This window comes from Hypanus sabinus, chromosome 15 (assembly GCF_030144855.1).
Source record: "Hypanus sabinus isolate sHypSab1 chromosome 15, sHypSab1.hap1, whole genome shotgun sequence".
Classification (NCBI taxonomy): Eukaryota; Metazoa; Chordata; class Chondrichthyes; order Myliobatiformes; family Dasyatidae; genus Hypanus; species Hypanus sabinus.
The window spans coordinates 84,683,424-84,697,927 of record NC_082720.1 but is presented as its reverse complement, the minus strand read 5'-3'; the positions used below and the strand labels follow the sequence as shown (position 1 = coordinate 84,697,927).

Below are 14,504 nucleotides of genomic sequence, written 5' to 3'. Positions count from 1 at the left end.
TCAAGAGAGCTGAAGGATTGGGCAGGATTTGTGGTCAGACAGACTGGTTGTTGGGGAAGTCAACAGTTGAATTCTTGGTGGTCAAAGGGAGCAACCAGATGGAGAAGATGAATAATCGTGGGTGTTTCACAGTCAGTGTGTCAATAGACAGATTGCTACTCTAGGGATAGTTGAAGGCTCTGGTAGCTAATGTATTGGTAGTAAAGCAGATGGTGAGCCGGGGATCAGCAGCCAGGTGAAAGGACAGTTAGGCTGTGATTTCCAGGGGTAATGCTGGCAGAGGATGTCAATAATTGGAGAAGGTTCCATTCTGGGGTAGGGAGTGGTTGACAGGCAGTGAGTTGGTTGTTGGAGGGATGCAACAGTTGAAGGGACCGTATATGGGATAATTGTCGGGTAGGTCTGCGAGCTTGTAGTCAGATCACAAAAGAATAACTGGATGCATCTTGAATTGTGCAAGGAGCGGTTAGATTAGGAAATCATGGTGACAGGGGAGGGATGTGCATGGCTATAGAGGTAGTAGCAACCAATTCCAGGTGGGCACGTATCTGTGCCCCATGGCACAGTGTCAAACAGGAAAGTAAATGTATTAAAAGGGACCATGCTGAGGTAGGCTCACAGAGCCAGAACAAACCTAACCTCATAAGAGCATCAGTTTTACAAGTAAATTTGTGTGTATCAACATTATGGAAGTATATGTGTTCTATGTGTGAGTTTATCAGGTCCATGTAGGATACAGAACAAATATCACAGTATTCATGCAACTTAAAAGGCGATTACCATTTTATCTGGAAAGTTAGGGAAGTTTTTTTTACAATCAACTCAAAGTAAAATATAAATAATATATATCAAATTATGGTACAAAATGTTGAATTCCAGAATATGAGAGTTTATGTGGCACAGGACTGTTGTGTAAATCACCAAAGGCTGACAGAAAATGTGATTAAGGAGAAAAAATGGGAGGATATCTATAGGAAGCATAAAAGCAAATTGTCAGCACTTCCACGAGTGTAGAAATTGAGAACAAAGAAACAGTGATAGTAAATACAAAACTACTGATTCTCATGAAAAGATCCTGATTCACTAACATCTTTCAGGGAAGACAATTCACCTTCCATAACTGGTTCAGTTATATGTAATTCATAATTGTCCTTTAAAGATTGCTTTGTAAGCCAGTCAGCGCTGGATTTCCCCTTCCCCCCCCCCCCACAACCCCAGCTGTGTTCTAAGGCATACTTGCCAAAAACTACATGATGTTTGATTGTAACTCCTCATAAAATGGAGAAGACTATCTATGCCTGCTTACTGCAAAACTTACACACCTTTTTGGCAGGGGCTCAAAAGTTGCCAGAAAAATACTCGTGTTACAAAAGTGGCAGGCAATGGGCATCTCCAACAAGAGACAGTCCAACCACTTACCTTTGACATTCAACAGTCTTCAAGTCCTCTGGTATCAATATCCTGAGAATTACCACTCACCAGATAAACAAATGAATACTATGGCTACAGCAACAGGTGTAGGGGGGCCTATGGTGAGTGGCTAACCTCAAACACCCCAAAGCTTTTTCAATGTCATCAAGGCCCAAGTCAAGAGTGTGATGGAGCACTCTCCATTTGCTCAGAGGAGTGCTGCTCTGACAAGATCGTTGCTCGCTGCTGCTTCCGCAAGGGAGGGGAGAGCTGGGGGCGGGGGGTTCTTTGGGATTCTTACGTTTATCTGTCATTCATTCTTTGTGGCACTTCTCTGTTTTTGTGAATATTTGCAAAGAAAAAACATTTCAGGATGTATATTGTATATACTTCTCTGACATTAAATTGGACCTTCGAACATTATTCAGGATAAAGCATTCTGCTTGATCCACATCTGTCCACTGCCCTGTACGTTCCTTCTATCCACCATCAGTGACACGGTAGGCTCACGTGTCTTGGCTACACTGACAACATCTCCCATAGCATGTGTTTTAAGTAGGTTAGGGGCAGCAGGTGCAAGCCAATGACACCACCTCGTGAGATCTCTCCAATATGAACATCATCTTGACTTGAATACATGCCGTCATTCCTTCATCGTCTTTGGTCTGATTCCAGTAATTCACAACTCAACAGCATTGTGGGAGAGTCTTCAGCAGAAGATCCAAGAATTCTAGTCTTGGAATAAAGGACTTTATTCCTGGAGCTCACAAGAATGAGGAGAGATCTTATTGAGGTACACAAACCAGTGACAGGTACAAGTAGGGTGAATGCATGCAGGTTTTCTCCTCTCAAGACATGCAAGAATAGAACTAGGGGTCACAGATTGAAGGTGGGAGTGAAATGTTCACTGCAGATCCGAGGGGAAACTCCTTCACTTAGAGGGTGGTGCAAGAGTGGAAAGAGCTACCAATGAAGTATAGGTTCAACTGTAACACCCAAGAAAAGTTTGGATAGGTACTTGGATGGGAGGGGTCTGAATGGATATGATCCTGGGGCAAGGCAGATGATCAGGTCAACATGCACTAGGTAGGTTGAAGGGCTTGTTTCTGTGCTGTAGTGTTCTACGACTAAGACTCGATGACTACCTTCTCGGGGCAATTAGAACTGGTATTGTCAATATCATGAAACTAAATAAAATACCGAGCTGTGCAAAAGTCATAGCCACATATTTGTCAATCTGGAGTAGAGAGCAAGTTTATAAATCTGGTGGGCACAAAGGATGTTGGAAAGGGGAGGGTGGAGTACCTTGGGAGGGATGTGGGTGGGACAGGTGGCAGAGAAGGAGCGGCACGAGTACAGGCACACCAGCACTTTAACACCAGGCAAGGTCATTTGATTCCAAACAATTGGTTTATTGATTATTACAAAATGTCTCTCCAGTGCTTCCCACTCCCTCTCCTCTCCTTTCCTCTTTCCCTACCATGATTTGCCTCTCCCTGGCCTCTTCCCACACTCAGTCCATAAAAGAGACCCATTCAAAAATAATAGTCATAGAGAAGTACAGCACAAAAACAGGCCCTACAGCCCACCTTGTCCATGCGAACCATTTAAACTGCCTACTCACAATAACATGCACCAAGTCCATTGCCCTCCATACCTCTACCATCCATGTACCTATCCAAACTTCTCTTAAACGTTGAAATTGAGTTCGCATGCACCACTTGTACTGGCAGCTCATTCCACACTCTCACGACTCTGAGTGAAGAGGTTTCTCTTCATGTTACCCTTAAACATTTCACTTTTCACGACATATGTGTGTGATCATAATCAGTTTTATCATCACTCACATACGCCATGTATTTTTTTGTGTGGCAGTACAGTGCAATACATAAAATGACTAGGTTTGTGCAAAAGCCCTAGGCACCCTAGCTATATGCAGTGCCTTGGAAAAGTATTCCGCCTCCACAACTAATTTCAGATTTTCTGAAAAAGAGAAAATCTGCTGGAAATCAGTTCATTTCTTTTATGTCTCACTTTCCAAATTTAAAATATATTGAAATAGGATTTTTGGAACTAATCTACAGAACATTGTGCATCGTGTCAAAACAGAAGAAACATTTCGAAACCTGTCAACAATTTACTAATAATTAAAACCCAAGATTGTGAGGCTGGAAAAGTATTCATCCCCTTTGTGATTATTGCACTAACCTTCCTCAGGTGCAATACTGTATATTACTTTACCAACTCACCCAATTTGTTGATGTAGAAACTTGGACGATCACCAGTTTTTAATGAAATCATAAGCAACTGTAAAGAGCCCCTCTCTTTGAAAGGACCAACAGTATGGTAGATTTCTAACAGATCAAACCAAAATGAAGGACAAAGAGCATTCAAGGCAAGTCAGGGAAAGGATAATGGAGAAGCACAAATTTGGGGAAGATCATTCCAAAAGCACTGAATATACCTCAAGAGTTTTGTGCAGTCCATTGTGAAAAAGTGAAAATATGAAATCATAGCCACACTGCCAAGGTCAAACCGCCCCTCTAAACTTAGTCACTGGAGTAGAATGGTACTTGTGAGAGAGGTTACTGTGATGCCAACAGTCACTCTGATGAGCTGCAGAAGTCACTGGCTGCAACTGGAGATGAAGTTCATGGCTCCACAATCTCTAATGCCCTGCACAAAAGGGTATTACTGGAAGAATGGCAAGGAAAAAACCCTGGCTAAAAAAAAAACTCATCTTGCATAAAGACTTTGCAAAATTTCACTTAGAAGAAACCAGAAAGATGTGGAAGATGGTCTTGCGGTCAGATGAGACCAACGTGGAACTTCTTAACCTCAACACTAAGCAGTGTGTAAATCTAATATTGCACACAAACCAGGTTACACTATCCCTACTGTAAAGAATGGTGAAGGTAGCATCATGCTCTGGGGATGTTTTTCAGCAGCGGGGACTGGAAATCTAGTTTAAGATTGAATGGTGCTAAATAGAGAGAGATCCTGGATAAAAATCTGCTCACCTCTGCCAGAAAACTTAAACTGGGGAGGAAGTTCCTCTTTCAGCAGGACAATGTCAGAACAACCATGGGGAGGCTTCAAATGAAGAAAATCGATGTCCTTGAGTGGCCCTATTAGAGTTCACACCTTAACCCAACTGAACATCTCTGGCAAGATCTCAAGATTGCCGTCAACTGCTGCTCCTCAACTAATTTGGCACAGCTTGACCAGTTTTGCAAGGAGGAATGGGCAAATCTTGCCCCATCACATTGTGCAAAGCTAATGGAGACTTATCCAAAACGACTACTGGCTGAAATAGCTGTGAGAGGTGGTTTAACTAAGTACTGAGCAAAGGGAAATTAATACTTTTGAAATGTTGACATTTTAGTTTTAGAGATTTTAATTTTTCATGCTTTAGAAATTTCCTTGTATTTTGGACTCTATAGTGAAAAAGGAGCAAGTGATTCACAATTAAAAATTCTCAGAAAATTGATGGTTGTAACATCAATGACCATCATGGTCATAACATTAATTTATGTGAACAAAGGGTTGGGAGCTGAATACTTTTTCAAGGCACTGTATATGGGCTCAAAACTTTTGCACAGTACTGTAGAAGATATTGTTAGTCATCTAGAAACTAAATCCAAGAGTTAATCATCAGGAATAAGAACATGGAAAAGACATTAAGCAGATGACTTGTCTCTGTGTCATACTGGTTGTACTGGAGGGAGGGTATTTCATGTATTTTTTCAGTGCCTTGAGCAACATAGCTGAAGCAGGAGGGAGTGAAATTCCGGAGCAATCATTATTTGGGGCCGGAAGTGATGAATAACCTGGGGAACCTGCATTTCAAAGCAAAGGAGGAATAGCGAGGTAGTGAGGCAGTATGATTTTCCTGCTGATGTGTTCAGCTGACTGTGACACCCAAAAAGACTGCCCAACACCCTGCAAGTCACTGAACTTCCTGCCAACCACACTCAGTGACCACTTCTTTTAGATAACCCCTGTACCTAATAGTGTTGTCAGTGAGAGTATGTTCATGGTTTTCCGCTGCTGTAACTCGTCAGAGATGTTGTGTATTCAGAGACGGCTTTCCGCACGTCACTATTGTAATCCATGGTTATCAGCTTGAACCAGTCTGGCCATTCTCCTCTGAACTTTCTCATTACCAAGGCGATTTTGCACACAGAGATGCTGCTCACTGATTTTTGGTTTTGTTTTTTCGCAAAATTATTTGTAAACTCTAGAGACAGTTGTGCATGAAAATCCCAGAAGGTCAGCAGTTTCTGAGATACTCAAATCACCCCATGACAGCACCAACAATCACTCCACACTCAAAGTCACTTAGATCACATTTCTTCCCCATTCTGATATTTGGTCTGAACAACAACTAAACCTCTTGACCATGTCTGCAGGCCTTTAGGCATTGAGTTGCTCCCACATGATTGGCTGATTAGATACCTGAATTAATGAGCTAGCATACAGGTGTACCTAATAAAGTGGCTACTGAGTTTATGTCACAGAATAAAGCTCATGAAAAGTCCAAATATCTACAGCTGTTTTCTGGAGACTGAGGCATCTAACACATGGAAGAACTTGACTTTTCAAAAGAGAATTGGATAACCACTGGGGAGAGTGGCTTTGTAGGGCTATGGAGAAAGCATAAAGGACTGATTCCAGTGGGATAAATTATTGCTTTCTGTGGCATAACAATTCTTAAATTTGATTATTCTAAGACAGAAGGAATGCACCAAAACAGTAAATGAACAAGGAGAAAAGCAAATGGAGAATTTAAAACATACCATACTACTGGGAAAAAGGTGTCATACAAACTAACCATATCAAGGTCTTACAAATCCATTTGTCCTGCTGGCTGGTATACAAGGGGCTGAAAGGGAGGTAGCAGAGAGGGTGGATGTATTGCTGAGGCTCTGAAAAAACACTAACAATTTCAATTACGAAGGAGAGAAAACAGCTAACTACAGACCTACATCAGGTGTCAAGAGAATTTTGGAATCCATTCTTAAACAAAGTTATAACATAGTGCTTAAGAAGGCTTAACATGATTAGGCAGTGTCCAGAGTTTTGTGAAAGCAGACTTAATGACCTCTTGAAATATTTTTCAGCATTTAGTTAACAAGGATGTTTATGTTTAAATCTGCAAAATGCACCCCATAAATGTACAGTGATAATGAGGGCTCATTGGATTGATGGTAGAGAGCATTGTAATAAGAGAAAAAATTGAATCGAGATAAACATATCATGTTTAAGTTAGCAAGCTGCAGCAAGATCCCTCAGGGATCGGTGCTGGGCCTCAACTATTTACAATCTATAATAATGACTAATGAAGGGACTGTGTGTAAGGAATCCTGCTTCTGACAGAACCAAAATAGGTGGGGAAGATGATTGTGAGGATACAAATAAGCTGCAGACAGCTGCCGGCAGGCTGAGAGAGTGGACAAAAAGATGATGGATGAGTGTAAAGAAGGGAAACGTGATGTTAAGCTTTTTGAAAGAAGTAATGAAAAGGCAGAGCATTTTTAAATGCCGTGAGTCTGTTAATTGTTGGTGTTCAGAAAGATCTGGTTTTCTTTATGTTAGCACTTAGATAAAGCAAGTAAAAAAAACATAATAAAAATGCACATGAACAGAGTGGCCCAATAGACAAGCTCATAGTTGTCAGAAAGTGAAAACAGGTCAATTCGATGGTGAAGAAGGCCGATAGTGTGCTTGTCTGCATAGATCAGGGCATAGAATTCACTGTACAAGCTGGGACATTGAGTTGCAACCTTACAAAACACTGGTTCGTCCACACTTGAAGAATAGTGTGCTCTCCTAGTTGCCACACCATAGGGAGGAAATTATTGTCCTGTGGAGACTCACTGGGATATCACCTATAATAGAGGATTTTATTTATGGCAAGAAATTAGATAGGCTGAGTCCGTTTACCCTGCAGTGAAGGAGGCTGAAGGATGACTTGAGAGAAGTATATAAGAATACGATTGGCATAGATAGGGTAGATAGTCAATACCCTTCACCTCAGGTTGGGGTTTCAAGATCAAGAGTATATAAGTTTAATGAGAAAGGAAGGAGTTTTAAAGGGAAGTACATTTTTTTTTAAACTTAGAGAGTGTTTTATATCTTAATTGTTTCTGGTGAAGGTGGTACAATCAAATACAACAACAACGTTTAAGATGCATTTAAAGAGACACTTAAATAGGCAAGGCATGGAAGCATGCAGTTTCTTGAAGGCAAATGAGATTAGTGTAGATGGGCAAAAAGGTCAGTATGGATGTAGTGGGCAGAAGGGCCCATTTCTGTCTTGAATGATTCTATGTATCATGATGCCATTAATAGGGATATTTAAACTTTTTTTTATAAATTTGAGTAGATCCTAACTGAAATGTAATACATTTTTGGAGTGAACAGAGGGTAAATTTCTGAAACAAAATGTCCTAGAACTAACATTTATCTAATTGTTTTATATAATTAATCTCCAGTTAAGGACAAAGAGGAGAAATACAAAATAGCTGCAAAGATCACATCACAGATTTTCCAAACAATGGAGCAGAAAATATCCTTGGACAACTGACCAAATCTGCTGTGACTAAAACTAGATTGAACTAGGGGCAGTATTAAAAATAAATTTTATGTCAGAGGGAACCAGTTTAAACCTCTGCTGGGCAAGCGCTAAAGAGCAAGCTGCTTATCAGAAGTCATGGATGACCAAAGGGGTGAAGAGAGAATATGAGGCCAAAAGTACAAAAGAAAAGAAATATGACAGCAGATCATGGCAACTGGAGAACTACATGGAAAACCACTGTGTTAAAGCAAATAATCCCATTTATAAAAGGGAAATATGAAACAAAACTGTTAAGGGATATAAAATCAATTCATTTTCAGAACTGTTTTCAGCAAAAGGTAGATGTGCAGTGTACAAGAATGGCACTTGAAATCCAAAGATTAAATACAAAGGAGACTCACCGACTGGGACAGAAAAACTAGAAAAATGCAGATGCTGGAAACATGAGATAGCATCAGGAGATAGAAGCAGAGCCAAGAAGTTACCTCTTCACGGATTCTACTTGCCCTGTTCAGAATTTCCATCTTACTCTTTATTTAAATAAATGGAATTTGAGAGGCAAACTATTTCTGCTGGTTGGGGTGTCTGGGACATGGGGTTACAATTAGTACTGCGTCCTTCAGGATTGGAAAGAAAATATTTATACAGGCAGAGGGGAAGGAAGTTTGGAACTCTCCCTAGCAAATGCCAAGTAACGTTGGGCTAATTATTAATGTTAAATCTGAGATTAATGGAAATTTGATAATTAAAGGTATTAAAGGGGGTAACGAGAAAAGTATTTGGAATTCGGTCACAGAGTTCCAATGATCTGAAAATGCTTGAAAGATTACTTTTCCTATTTGCCATACTTCTAAAAATTCAGCTGCAGCCACAAATTCCTCTCAAGCATAGATCCTCTCTTTAGCTTAATCTTCCAAATCTTCATGAGAAAATTTTAGGGCCAGTAATAACTTGTCTGCTTGCCATTATGGCAATACTTTGTAGAGATGAAGGAATATTGGAAGTTTTGCCAATAAAACGGAAAGCTCAGGTAAACATTTTATTAATGAAATTAACTTTACTTCACATTTTCACCTGTATGATCAATGATATTTTGAAAAAAAATACTAAGAATAAATTCAAAGAAATCACACAAATCCATTGTAAGGTTTCCCACACCAAAGCTTCATGGCCTTTAGGGATAAATTACTTTTATCATCCTGGACAAACACAGTATCTGAACTGGGCATTAAGTCCCAGAAATATTACAATCAGAGTAAGCACCACACCGGAACTGTCTGTTTTAATTAGAGGGAGGAACATAGGCCATTACAATGGAATATTATCGGCAGACATAAAGAGAATGTTGGAGGCCACAGGACGCGAGATGAAAGTGTTCTGTTTATTTAAAGGTGGAGCCAAAGAGAAATGAGCTATTGTTCCCAACTCTGTAGCAAAAAATACAGATTGTGGTCAGCCTGGGTGCATCCCATCCTCAGTCACCCTCACCAAAGGACTGTCTCGTAGACTGGTTTGTTGTCTAGGCTTGGCAATTTTAAGTGTAGTAGCTTTCTCTTGCTGCCAGTTCTGTGATTGTAAGGCCCAAAGGGCATCTTGGTGCAGATCTCACTGATCTCCACTCAGTCCCATTCCAGTACCTTGCTTCACTCCATACTAGTACTCTTCAATCAAAATATTTTAAAGAGTTTTAAAATTCTTTAAGTGAAAAAGAATGTTCACTGTTGCAGTTTTAACACAGTTGACTCATCAGATGTCCGAAGTGACTTGGGAAAATGTTTCTGCATTCAGAAACAGAATGTAAATGATGCTCTCCCTCTCCTAAGAAACTGATAGCATCTCACATTTTGATCTGGTGGTTAGTGCAATTAAACTTAGATAGATGTTAAGTAATATCAAGCAGCTATATCCCTTGCATTGCCCAAATAGTTAGTTGGCACACCTCAGGGATGTGTGCTTAGCCCACTGCTCTACTCTCTGACTGTGTGGCCATAAGTTTACTGATGATACAACTATTGCTGGCAGAATCTCGGATGGCGATGAGAAGGCATATAGGAGTGAGACAGATCAGCTGGTTGAGTGGTGTCACAGCAACAACCTTACACTCAACCAAAGAACTGATTGTGGACTTTAGGAAGGGTAAAGTGAGGGAGCACACACCAGTCTTCATAGAAGGATCAGAAATGGAGAGAGTGGGCCCAACATAACAATGCAGTTACAATGAAGGCATGACAGTGGCTATATTTCATTAGGAGTTTGAGGAGATTTGATATGTCGCCAAAGACACTTGCAAATTACTACAAAGGTATCGTGGAGAGCATTCTAACAGGCTGCATCACCCCCTGATATGGAGGAACGGGCGCTGCAAAGGATTGAAATAAGCTACAGAAAGTTGTAAACTTAGTCAGCTCTATCATGGGCATTAGCCTCCCAGCATCCAGAACATCTTCAAGGAGCAGTGCCTCAAAAAGGCAGCAGCTATCATTAAGAAACCCATCACCCTGGGTATGTCCTCTTCTCATTGGTCCATCAGTGAGGAGTTACAGGAACCTGAAGGCACACACTCAATGATTCAGGAACAGCGTCTTTTCCTCTGCCATCAGGTTTCTGAAAGGACATCGAACCCGTGAACACTACCTCGCTACTTTTTAAACTTTTATACATATACTTCTTACTGCAATTCACAGATTTCATTATTATGTATTGCATTGTACTGCTGCCACATGACAACAAATTTCCCAACATTTGCCACTGATAATAAATCTGATTCAGATTCTGAAAAATGCTGGCATGATAACTGAATGCAGGAGAGTATTGACGGTATTTTATTCACTTATGGGATCAGAGCAGTCGTAGCAATCTGAACAAAACTGCTACAGCTCACAGTTCAGACTTTAAAATGACAAGTCTGGTCCAGCACATATGTCAATCAAACCAAACAAAGTTCTGTCAACTTTTGTAAAAGAGTGGCAAAATATCTCTTAACAAAGGAATAATATTGTTAAATTAAGCACTGTTCTAAACTACATCTTGCCCTAGCATTGATTGAGAAACCGTTATGTTTTTGTTTTCACATTGTATACCACCTTTACTGTTTCAGGCACAACAAAGCTGTGATTTTCCCCACCCTCACCATGTTCTGCCTACCCGTTCAGCAATCATTTTTGGAAGCATTTGGAGATGTGCTGAACGAAAGCAAGATGCTTTTTGCAGACTTGTGGGTGGCTCTGAGGAGGTGGAGGACAATTGCAAATCAATGTGTGTTGTTGAACTGTTTTGCCTTATCCCTCAGCCCAGTGTAGGCAATCAGTGTCAGGGAGAAGGAGATTTTTATCCCATCTGAGGTATTATGGACTAGAGAAAATGTACTTATATATGGAATATGAAATATCAGCTTGCTTTAAATATTCATTACTTTAACAGCAAATTGACTATCTATTAACCTGACAGGACACTTCTATAAGGTTTATTTATAAAACATTTCAGCCCAATGTATAACTTACTTCTAAAATTATTTTTGTTAATTCTTAACAAACATTCTCTGGTCACCATGTATTCGTTTGCACCAACAATTTTTATCTCAAACTCTACAAAACAACCTATAATATTTCCATTCACCACACTTACAATCTTTCCCTAAGAGACTGCCAAGTTAGAGCCAGGAGCATGCATCTATTAGAAATCAGTTTGAATATTTCAAATTAATTTCACATTGGATCTTTCAAAGTTAGCTTAACATAAACGTGGAGGTCAGAAAAGTTGTGGTCTTTGTCCTTTGATACACCGACAAACATCTGCTAAACTTTACCTTGAAGCATTTGTAATCCAAGGGAATGACAATTGCTTTTTCCTACTGCTTGGCAGTAACTATTATATGCTGAATAAAGCTAAAATACATACTGCGATTGCTAATTGCTACTCAACAGTTAGTTAATGCAGCAGAATTGAAATTAAACATAATTGTATACTCTTAGTCTTGTAAGCCACTTTTAGAAAAATACTATTTCTTTCTGTTTTATGGGAAGACATACGAGCTGTCAGAGAATTTATTTTTCCACTCATGTAGTTTTCTACCATGTAATGATCGTGCCCTTCAGAACACAGGAAGTCTTGTTGTTAATGTTTTGTTTTAACTCCCAAGCCTGCTGGTGGTCACAGGGAATGCTAGGAAATCTCAGTTGGCCATTTTATTAAAAAAAGCTTTTCAAATTCAATACTACATTGTTGAAACAAAAACATAATATTAAACTAACAAAGATACTGCTGTGACAAATATAGTCTTGGATGCAGTATTATTGGCTCTACACTATCAAAAAGTTTGAACACACAATTTAAGTGAAAATATTAAATTCATGATTCTACTCGACTTGTCATGCCTCTTATCCACGTTGTATTCTTGTAATTCAATAAATTTATGAAACTTGAAATGACTTACATTTCTTGCTGATTAGTATTTTCCACCTTTGCTTTTCTCTCTTACTCCCACTTGCAGGGTTTTTTTTTGTAAATGTCTAATCACTGTCCTCACTTATTTGCAATGTTTATTTTGGAGTTGGAACTAATTTCATTCAAGGTTAATTGTTACCATAAAAACTGGATGGCAAGCAATGTTTGTAACCAAGTCTGGCCCAAGAATGTAGAGACTGGCATGAAATCATTGTCTAATTGAATGTTCAAGGTTTAAACTGAAAGAACCACCATTTTATCTTTGTTGATATGGGCTCCAGCTGTACAATCATAGCCCAGAGAGAACTGCATAGATGAAAATAAACAAATTGCATAAAAAGTCATTTACTTTTTATGCTATTTCCTGGAGATACTTTTGTTTAATTTGCATTATTATTGTGGAAATGAGCTTTGTAGAGATACCAAGACTGATTGTGTGAGAAAACTGAACAAACTGCACATGGTTGAAATGTTCAATTTGAATTGCCAATGTATTATAATAATAATAATCCACGTCCTTCATTCTGTTGATCTCAGGGGTTCAGCTAGAATCAGACTCCTATATCAACATCTTTTTTTGAATAAAAAGTTTAAAAAATACACACCAGAACAAATCAAAGGGGAAAAATAGTCAAAGTTATTCCCAGTTTTTTTTAACTATATGGTTTTGAAAAGGGACACTGAGAACAAGACTATCCCTTGAATGAGATTTCTGACAGCTCTTGTCAGTGTGTATGAAATGAACAGTGTGCCTAATTCACGGAAACTCTGAGCCTGTAAGCAGTTATTAAACAGTAATGCCATTTTTCCCAACAGTGCCTGTGTTATATTACTAAGCTAACAACAAAGATTGTGTCTGATCTAATTCCACCCCCTCTCCGACCTGCCCATCACCTCTCTAGCCCTCCAGCAAACCTATCTTGACTGAAAAGATTTCCACTTGACTCTGCTGTGAGGGGAAAAAAAACGACCTCTCAAACCACATTGCACAACAGTGCAGGGCGCAGAACACAGTAGCATATTGTGATATTGACTGTTTGGATGGAAAAGCTTAACAGAATGTTTAACTGATATCAGATAGCAAACTTTTTAAAGAAGTAAGAAAATGAAGGAAAGCTGACTAGTTGACAGCTGTTGGGTTCATCGTACCTACTCTTGTCATACAACTTTGTTGGGTTACTTCACATTAGAAGAGATAGTGAAAAAGAAGACAGGTTCCTATTATACCTTCTCCCTTAAACACGACAAAGGAAACCTTTTCTTAATGTACTGATCGCCTAAACAAATACATTTGAAAAACTTGACTCTTTTATTGCTTTTCAGAAAATGACTTCCTTGGTCTCAGAGTGTTTTGTTTCTTGGATTGAAACTTGCAGAATTATTCAGAAAAGTGCTGATTGCTTGATTTAAATTTTGACACATCAAGGAGAAGGACTGGTGGGATATTACTTTGAAATGCAAATCATGTTGGGCAATACAAGGAAAGTACATTTCAACAGCACAGTCTGAACTGGGTAGAGATTTGTTTCCATATAATTTTAATGTTATACTCTTTGTTCAGAGATTTTCAAACAGATATAATTTAAAATTTCACAGAACACTCTCTCTACTTTTTAGTTGTGTTTAAATTTTACTATAATTAGATATTAAGAAACAATTAGTTACAATACACTGATGGAAAACAGTATTATTTTTCAGATTTATTAGAGCTCAGAAATTATGAAATTATACAAGACTAAAATTACAATGGTTTTTGTTTCCTAATTCTCCAAGTGAAGAATAATGTGGGGGCCTGCTCTGGTTTCTGTTTTACTGGTGGTTCCTGCATGGCATTATTCAGGTTTCAAGGCTCCTTCCTACCCCACTCAGCTAGCATGTCAAGATGCACAAATTGTGGCAGTTGGTTTTATTTTATAAGTAATGACAGATTAGGGACAGAATGGTCCAAAATCAATTGTCATCGCCCCCTCCCATTCCTACCACAACACAAACAAAAAAAAAATCAATGGATAACTTAAAGCGCCCACTGACAAATTTCTGGCGTCCTTTCTTTATACTGATAGCAGCACAG

General features: G+C 39.1%; 1 protein-coding gene across 6 annotated transcripts in view; it reads right to left on the bottom strand.

Annotated features, from left to right (window-relative positions):
* Positions 1–14,504, bottom strand: part of tcf7 (transcription factor 7) — a 231,758-nt gene that overhangs the window by 214,386 nt on the left and 2,868 nt on the right. The gene's annotated exons all lie outside the window — the stretch shown is intronic.